The following is a 10,302-nucleotide window of genomic DNA, read 5'->3' as shown; positions in this document are numbered from 1 at the left end:
ACTTGGACCATGAGAGGATAAATAGGGCCTGGAAACACAACTTGGATTTGACTGAAAAGAGTGCCATCAAATCTTTGCAGGATGATCGATCTATAGTCATTCGACCAGCCAATAAGGCCGGAGCGATTGTGTTGCTCAATTAAAATCACTATAGATCAGACATCATGGAAGAACTGGCTGACACAGATACATATAGGGAATTACCCAGCGACCCCAACACACTTAACAAAAAAGAACTGGACAGCATTTTAAAACTTGGCTTTGAACAGGGCTATATGACACAGCAGATATATAAATTTTGTTCAACACAATATCCTAGGATCCTAGTGTTGTATACTATACCCAAGATACATAAAACACTGGACAATCCCCCGTGACGTCCGATAGTCTCAGCGGTCCAATCATTGTCTCAGCCTGTTGCACAGTATATTATTGACATACTTATTCAACCTACAGTGAAAAACATCAGGTCTTATATCTCAGACACAAATGACCTTATTAGACGGCTCAAAGAGGTTAGGTTAGAGGCTACCCTTGATGTCTACAGTCTATACACAATTATTCCCCACACAATTGGACTATCAGCAGCAAAAGAACATCTTACGGAGGGAACACATTATGATGGACCACCCATAGAGTTTCTGCTGACCCTAATGGAATTCTGCTTACATAAAAATTATTTTCATTTTGAACAGCAGGCACAGAGATGGGGTCGAATATGGCCCCATCCTATGCCAATATCTTCATGTCTCAATTTGAGATAGAATATCTTTGGAGTAAAGACCATTCCTCAATTGTCTTTTACGCAAGATACATTGATGATGTGTTTCTGGTCTGGCGTGGAGGTCAGCAGAGGCTCATGGAGTGGTTCAACCAGTTCAATACAACAGGAACCTTGGTCAGATTCAAATTAATCCATTTCCTAGATTTGAATATTTTCATTCAGGGTCATACATTGGGCACTACCCTATACAATAAACCTACAGACAGGAATTCCATTCTTAGTGCAGACAGTTACCACCCCTCTGTACTTCTTAGAGGCATAGTAAAGTCACAGATGTTAAGAACTATGCGTAATAATTCAGACAGTGCGACAGGGGTCTCCCAATTACAGCTTATGAGAGATAAGTTACTACCACAGGGATACAAATCACAAATTGTAAACAATACTTTAGAGGAGGTTTCATCTCTTACCCAAGAAACACTTATTCTTAAAGAAGTGAAAACATCAGAAGAGAAGAAACTCAGTATGGCCACCACCTTTGCACCCAATACTACAGAGGCAGGCCGCATTCTGAGGACACACTGGCCGGTGGTTACATCAGATCCCAAGCTTCCATTTGCCCAAAGTCTTACACCCATGGTAGCCAATCGAAGGGGAACAAACCTACGAGATATGCTGGTAAACACAGACCCCAAATCTAGTTACATTACTGCAACGAAGGTGAACATCAGAGGAACATATCAGTGTCTGGGATGCACCACATGTAATGGCCTTATAGCCACTAAGGTATTCCATCATCCGCACACCAACCGGACATATACTATCGAACACTCACTATCCTGCAATACCACGCATGTAATTTACCTATTGTTTTGTCCGTGCTCCCAGTTTTATGTGGGCAAGACCATTGGCACATTACGTGAGAGAATGGCAAATCACAGACTGGCTATACTATTAGAGTTGGAGAAAGGTGAATCAGAGCAACCCGTCGCACGACACTGTACCCAGATGTCCCACCAGGTATCATCTATCAGGTATATCCTGATTGACCACATACCTAAATTGGATAGAGGAGACAACAGAAATAAAGCATTACTCATCCGGGAGGCTGAATGGATGTATAGGCTCGGAACTGTACACCCTGGGGGCTTAAATTCACCACCTGCCTTCAAAGCACTTATCCAGGTTGGAGGTACCTAGAGCTAAATGGTGCATTTGAATACATGGTTGGTTCTCCCTGTAACAATCCTTGTTTTGTTAGAACAGTACCATTCCTCCCATATCTGGTTATGCACCATGTACCAGGAGATGGTCTCTATCTGGGGGTCATGGTTATGGTTTGACCATACCCCAGTGTTTATACCAATATGTCAACTTTTGATGAGGGGCCAACAACCGTATGTATGATAGGACCACATAAATAGGTCACTCATCCTATGTGCAAGATGGTGCAACTTATATAATCTTTGGGTCTCATTGTCACAAGACCAGCTGGTGTGGTGTGTGCTTTATAATCATTAAGTATACCATATTGTTGAGAATTATGTTTGTGTATAATTACACACACACAGCAGAGATAAGAATGTACACAGGTTTATATGAAAGCTCCATTGGTCTATAACTATTGGGCATTGGTGATGCAACCGTAATACCTTTTTTGTTTTAGCAATCCAAATAGAGATTTTATTTTTATTTGTATATTCATGTTTATTCTACATGTATAGTATTATCTACTGCTCTATACCATATTATTGCATTTAGATGTACACACGTTTTATTATGCCAGGTAGGCTATTTTTATTCTTGACATGTGATGAGCAATATTCCCGTGTACTCCCTGAACACTTGTTTGCACTCCACCCCTTCTGGGATGGGAAGTTAATGTTTATTATGCTTTTTAAGTGAATCTGTCAAACATTTTAGCCCTTATAGCGAATATGTTGAAGCTGCCGTCTGGAGGTTGTTCCAGTTTTGGTCTGAGTGGCTTCCATGTTGATGCTTCACTTTGCAGTGAACTTATGTATAGCATTTTGGGTGAGTCACTATTGTAAATGACATATACTATGTTACACTCACATAGACAGGACAGCAACATTATGGACATCCATTAGGTACACTTACACGGATCTGGTTTAACCGGAAGTAGTTAAAATACGTCACTTATGGTTTCTCCGTATGCTGGAACGCACAATATGCGTTCCAGTAAGATGTCCTTGATTGATACCTTAGTAGTGGACACAAGCTAAGTATCACTACATTGGTAACGGTTGGCATTCACTCTCACATATGGTTTAAATGAGAAGTTGAGAGCAGTTTTGACTTAGGTAAAGCGGCGATATTTGCCGAAAATTAACACTGAAATGTGGAACATAGGTTAGGCATTTACAAGTTTAGCAGGTCATGTTACTGCATTAATACTGTGCTTCTAATTTCCCTAATGTCTCATACCTTCATTATTTCATGACTACAGGTAGCCCTCAGTTTTCGCCGGGGTTAGGTTCCAGAAGCAATGGTTGTAAATTGAAACCATTGTAAATTGAAACCCAGTTTATAATGTAAGTCAATGGGAAGTGAGGGAGTTAGGTTCCAGGCCCCTCTCAAAATTGTCATAAGTAACACCTAATACATTACTTTTAAAGCTTTGAAATGAAGACTTTACATGCTAAACATCATTATAAACCTAATAAAATAATCACACAATACAGAATATATAATTAAACTAAGTTAAATGAACAAAAACATTTGCTAAACAGCATTATAATCCTAATAAAATATTCACATAACACAGACTTTATTTGCATTTTTCTGCAAACAGTTATTTCTATGCATTATAATCTGGATTGATTTACAGACAGGAAGATCTTGTTCCTTTGAAATCTGCTCGATAGTTCAGGTCTGGTTAAACTGATTAATTTCAGTTTGCTTGGCTTGCATATCTTTGCTGCAACACAAGCGGACAGCTCCACCTACTGGCTTTTTTAATCAATGCACTGCTTCTCAATGCTTTTAATTAGCAGTCACATGACTGAAAAAAAGGTTGTTATTCTGAAACGGTGTAAATTGAACCGTTGTAAACCGAGGGCCACCTGTACTATTTTGATGTAATGGTTACATACATTTGTTAAACCGGAAGTGACACAGATTGGATTCACTTCTGGTTGCGATTGCACTGGAACGCACGGCTTGCGTTCCAACACGGTATTTTGGCGCTTTTTTGAGTATGCACACAGGTTTGGTATTATATAATTAAGTTTGTACTTCACTTTCTGTATTTAAAGGGACACTAAACCCATTTTTTTTCTTTCATGATTCAGATAGAGCATGAGATTTTAAGCACCTTTCTAATTCACTCCTATTATAATTTTTTCTTTATTCTCATGCTATCTTGATTTGAAAAAGCAGTACTGTAAGCTTTAGAGCCAGACAATTTTTTTTTATTTTTTTTTAAAGAGTTTTTATTGAAGTTTCAAAAAGCACAAAGCATACAAAATACAACATTTGCCCCATCATAGATTAACATTAGAGTACAACACAAGAATTGTGACACCCATCATATCTGATAGGCCGGTAAAGGAGTAACTGAACTATATATGAAGTTAAGTCATACATTTTTAGGGCTCACAGAAATAAACATAAGAGTAACGCTACCATAAGGCCAGCCCTAACATGTAAAAACCTATGTTGTGTCTAGGGAGGTGTCCGATACATGACTGGGCAAACTGAAATGAAACTTCATTTTATATTTTAATAATTGGAATCTGGTCTCCACATCTCTAGGATGAATAAAATGAGAATTTCTGCGATGATGTGGGGAGTTAGCTTTGGGGATGACCATAAAGAGGTCGTAGAGCACTGGAAGGAAGAGGGATTACAGTGGGCGAGAGCCACTCGAGTTGTGGGAGGGGGAGGGAAGGGGAAGGAGAAAGCAGGGGGGCGGAGCCTACTTTGGTAAGGCTGCAGTATGGGTTTGTTTATAAATCTATGTATGCCATATATGTACAAGATAATAGCTAAGATAGGGAACTATGAGAGGCATCTTATGTGCTATGTGTATCTATGGGGCGAGGGTACATATATCATTGGAAGCTGGGGAGGGGGGGAGAGCAGAACATTCTATGTACCCCCTAAGTGAAGTTATGTTGTAGAGCGTAGGATGGGGATAATAACCTGTACTGAAACATTATAGTTATTCCATTAGGGAGCTACCTATTAGAGATTCCTAACATTTCTAAGTGCAACAAAAACAGCTTAAACAGCCTGAGAAAAATATAATAAGATTGTAGATTAGTATCATTTTCTTCTAGTATCTCTAGTATCAAAATGCACTAGAGTATGTAGTAGAATATGGGAGAGCTCAATCTACTGTTGTCATAAAGCTGTAGTATATATTCTATCTAACGTATAATTTTGAACAGATAACTTGAAACATTTTATGGCTTATAAAATGAAAGGAGGAAAAATAATATAATAATACAAGATTGTCTGCAAATAAGAAACTAAGTGGAGCAAGGCGAAAGAAGCTCATGTAGAAAAGTGGACCCGTATGGTGTTCTGACAAGCTCAAAATACATGGTTTCAATAAGTAAACTAAGTCAGAAGGTAGAGCCAGACCATTTTTTGTTCAGCACCTGGGTAGCATTTGCTGATTTGTAGCTAAATGTAGCAAACCAATCAGCAAGCGCTACCAAGGTGCTGAACTAAAAATGGGCCGGCTCCTAACCTTTCATTACTGCTTTTTCAAATCAAGATAGCAAGAGGACAAAGAAAAATTGATAATAGGAGTAAATTAGAAAGTTGCTTAAAATTGCATGCTCTATCTGATTCATGAAAGAAAACATTTGGGGTTAGTATCCCTTTAAGTGTGAGCTTGTCATTATGTTATCATGCTGATGAAGGGGAAGTTCTCCCCGAAAACGTTCCAATAAATTTGTGAATTTTCTTCTTTGTTTTGCGGAATATTTACTACATTTATGCACACAGATGGATGACCATTGGAGGGCAACACTGTAGCTTGGACTTTTTGATTGCTTTGTTTAATTTTGTCTGATGACGGGGTCACTCCCCGAAAACGTTCACTTGGAATAAATTTTACACTTTTGAAAACGGCGAGTGTCTCTTTGGCCTTTCTATTCATACATAGTGGGAAGCACCCTGGAGTTATTAGAGGATAGTGAGTGCTGGACTTTTGGATTTATCTATACATATATATATATTAGCGCACAAGTATTGGTGTTAGGTTTCTTTTCCACTTTTCACGCTCCATTGAAGTCCATGGGGGGGAAATATTAACGCATTTGTGATATTCAAAGTTGACTTTTGCACACGTCAGGTTAGCGCTCGTGTGCAAACTTATTACTTTCAACTTGTAAGATAACTTGCGGACAGGAGCGCTAATTTGCACTCCACTCATAGAGGCCCATTTATCAAGCTCCAAATGGAGCTTGAGGGCCCGTGTTTCTGGTGAGTCTTTAGACTTGGCAGAAACGCAAGTTATGGAGCAGCAATCTAAAGACTGGTGGGGGGTGCTGGAGCACAGTCTGGTTAGAAGGATAGTGAGATCCTCTAGTAATGGGCAGTAACACTTCCTACAATACACTAAATGCAAGCCTGTCAGCCGTCCTACTGTGTGGTCACCCTGCAATGTGTGTAACACATGGTGCTTACATTTCTGTGTGGCTTGCTCTGGGGTTATTTAGCTCCCCTCAGAAGAAATAGGACTATTGCAGAAGAGTCGTCTGGAGTTTCTGTCAAACATGGAGGTCTCAGCCTGGAAAGGAAGGAGGGTGTTAGGAAGCTACTCTGGTTATGCACCATTTGAGTTAAAAACAAAGTATGGACACCCTGGATCTTGACATTTAACAACAGGTGTTCATGTATGTCTAGTTTAGTTATTTTAAAGTTGCAAGGGAAATGCATGTGCACACACAAAGGAAAATAATCCTTGCAATTAAAGATGTTTGGGAAATATCTTGTAGTAGGATAAGCCCAATTTTTGTTTTATACACTAATTTATTTATTTATTTATATATTTATTTATTTATAAAATATTTTACCAGGAAGGATACATTGAGATTTCTCTCGTTTTCAAGTATGTCCTGGGACCACAAAACATTGCATTGATACAATAGTGTACAATAAAATTCAAAAACAATAATAATACACAATATATACAATTACAATTATACATTTAACATAGAACTGGTAGGACATATTTAATCAACCATAACAGGCACATTCTGTTTTGAGATATGTAGAGAGGGATCTCTTAAAGGATATTAGGCTTGGGGAAGTTTTTAAAGTGTGAGGGAGGTCATTCCATAATTGTGGTGCTCTGTAGGAAAAGGAGGATCGAGCTGCTTTCTTTTTGTATTGAGGCAAACTAAATAATGTGCTGGTACTGGATCGGAGGTTATAGGAAGTGGGAACAGCCGGGGAGAGCATACTGCTCAGGTAGGGTGGGAGCTTCCCAGAAAGGCTCTTAAACACAAGGCAGGAAAGATGGAGGGTGCGTCTGGATTCAAGCGTCAGCCAGTTTAGTTCTTTTAGCATGTCACAATGGTGGGTCCTGTAGTTACATTGTAGCACAAAGCGGCAGAACGAGTTATACAACGTATTATGTTTATTAAGGTGAGTTTGCTGTGCAGGTGCATATACTACATCCCCATAATCCATGACTGGCATCAGCATTTGCTGTACAATCTTTTCCTTTACTGTAGATCTGAGGCAGGATTTGTTTCTGTACAGGGCACCTAGTTTTGGATAAAGTTTAGATGCAAGTTTTTCTATGTGGATGCCAAAAGATAGATTGGGGTGGGGGGCGGAGTTAGCCCTGAGCCTGAGCGGTCGCATATTACCTTAGCTCCGGCTATCCATTGTCAATATATTTACATTTGGCCGCTCAGCTCGAGCTACTTCTTACTTACAAAGCACCTACTAGTTCAGGTACTTCAAGTGGGAACTCTGAAGTGCGGAGGACATTGTGGGGCAAGCACTTACACAAGATTTGGCGGCGCTACCTAGTGAGGCCTTTGGAGTGAGGCCATTTTTTCCACTACATGAGGCGCAGAGAAGTAAGATGCTGAGAAGACCTTTCTGAGGGCACTGCACCTATTACTTTACGAGTGTCTGTAGCCGCTATGGGAACTACTTTATATCTTCTGGACGCCATCAGGGATCTCCTTCGAGAATACCAACTTGCCTTTTCAGAGTCTCTGAAATCCGCTTTTGCCCCGCCTGTTGCAGATAGTTCGTTGGACTCTCCAGTGAAGCCGGGTGATGCGCTATCACACAGCCTGACTCAAGATGACAATATATTACAGGGCGGGAACTTACCCTCCACTAAAGTGCCGGGACACTTCTACCTGGCATCGGATGCTTATGAGAGCCAGAAGGGGGAGCGGAATCCCTATATTCACACACAACCTCTACTGAACCCCATGATACTGACCAAGAGCAAAGCACATAGCGAGGACGCTAATTACCATCGGAATACTCCTCACGTGGGTCTTAAAATGGTGTCAATGCCGGATCAACTTTCCCTCCGGCATACGCAACCTCCCCAGATTCAGGTAACCCAGCGCACGCACACTGTCCCACGGATGGATTCCTGTTGCGCCCCATTAAGTGACCGAGCCTGTTCTGCTAATATTATCTGGGACTGGAGACTTGGGAGACTTACTGATGCTGAGCCCAAAACTGGAGTGGGGTAAAGTGATCCTGTCTGTTATTTTGATCGTAGTGTCAAACCTGGACTGGTACTTCTCTGTTTAAGATCTGGACCCTCTTCCATTATTGTAATGTACTGAACGGACCCAAAGAATATAAGATCAGCTTGTCTTAATTACTATTTAAATAGGAGCTCAAAACTGAGATCGCTGTCTATGCTGTTCCTTTATGACGATCTCTCGATCTGAGCTCTCTCTGGACAGCCACACAACACTACTGTACAGATAGCAGGAGCTGGTTACCTTTATGTGGTTCTGAGTAGTTGGGAATAGTGATATACTTCTTATGAACGCTGTATTTTGCCACTATGGAGACTTTGATAAAGCACATGCAGGTATTCTGGTTTAGAGTTCAACCTGCCCTTTATAAAACTGCTGATCCACTTGATATAACTCACCTAATCTTGAACAAAACATTTTTCTCTACTGGACTCTGTGCCAACATTTGATGGCCCTGGTTTTTAGAATAATTCTGCTCTATCAGTTAATATTGTTGTTTATAATGTGCTTATAGTTGTTTTACATGTTTGTTAATAGTTAAGAAAACTACCTTACATTGTTCTCAAGAGATACATTATACAGCTGACTACTCTCAGCCTGACCCCGTATAATATTATGCATGGTTTATCCAACCATAGTTAATCTTTTCTGGATGAAAATACTGATATGGGGCTAAATCAATCACAAATAGTGACACTGTGAAGATATGTACTCTGTCTACTACTAGACAACTTAAAGCACCCTTTTAGTACTTGATCATAGCTGGAAAATGTTGTAACCTCTATATGCAGTTGCATCATAACACCTATAGTACCCATGATAAGAGTGAAGTGACCCTATTGCCAGGGTATCTCACCATATCACAATATCCTGCATATGAATGAGCCTATAGCACTACTTTACTATTTTAACAATGTTCTATGTCATTGTTTGTTGATATACTCCAACTGTTATACTTATCACATCAATCTATACCACTAGTTAACGCAGGACTTATTAAGACTACCCAATACTGTTTTCTGATGATAAGAGAATTGGGTGCAGCATTTTGGGATATCTCTACAATTTATTTTGTGACTCTGTTTTCCATGTTACCTCTGTTTGCTACTGTGTGCTTTATATAGTTTTCATCTCATGAATGCTTAAACATTATTTGCTTGTTGTATAACATCTTTTACAAGACCCAATATTTGCCAGGATCTTACAGCTAGAATTTTATACTCACTTCTACTATATATTACAGTGCCTCCACGGGGAAATAATATAAATGCTCAGAACATATTGATAACATTTACCATGGGCTTAGGCTTGATACACATACCAAGTGCCGTACCCATGATTCAGGCATACTATCTCCAAATGATCTACCTTGCTGAAATATGATGCAATATGTAATGTAAGCGACAATTTAAAGTGTGGAGATGTTGAACCCCTATCCCTGACTCTAACTGCTCCCATCTGGCCTTTCATTTATACAACATAGTTGAGAAATAGGGAAGACGGGTCAAACTTGGACTGAGCTGGGCACGACCTCACTGGATAATAGAGATCCTACATTTGTGCTGAATAATGGAGCTTTGTGTATGATGCTGCAGGGCATAGGGCCCATGCCCTGTGGCAGATTTATACTATATCTCCCCGCATGTTTCCCCATCTACGTAACTGGACATTGCTCTTCTAAACTTCCTATACATGTCTGAGGAGTTATGCCCAATTGTTTTATTTGAGAGAGTCCCAGCTCTCTGTGTTTTAGTATGTTTACTGATACAAGTTCCTGTCTTGACCTACAGTCAAAGCAAATAGTGTACAGAGGACTGCCTACATATCTGAATGGCCCACCTATCTGTTAAACTG

This window comes from Bombina bombina, chromosome 4 (assembly GCF_027579735.1).
Source record: "Bombina bombina isolate aBomBom1 chromosome 4, aBomBom1.pri, whole genome shotgun sequence".
Taxonomy (NCBI): domain Eukaryota; kingdom Metazoa; phylum Chordata; class Amphibia; order Anura; family Bombinatoridae; genus Bombina; species Bombina bombina.
This window is presented reverse-complemented; position numbering follows the sequence as displayed.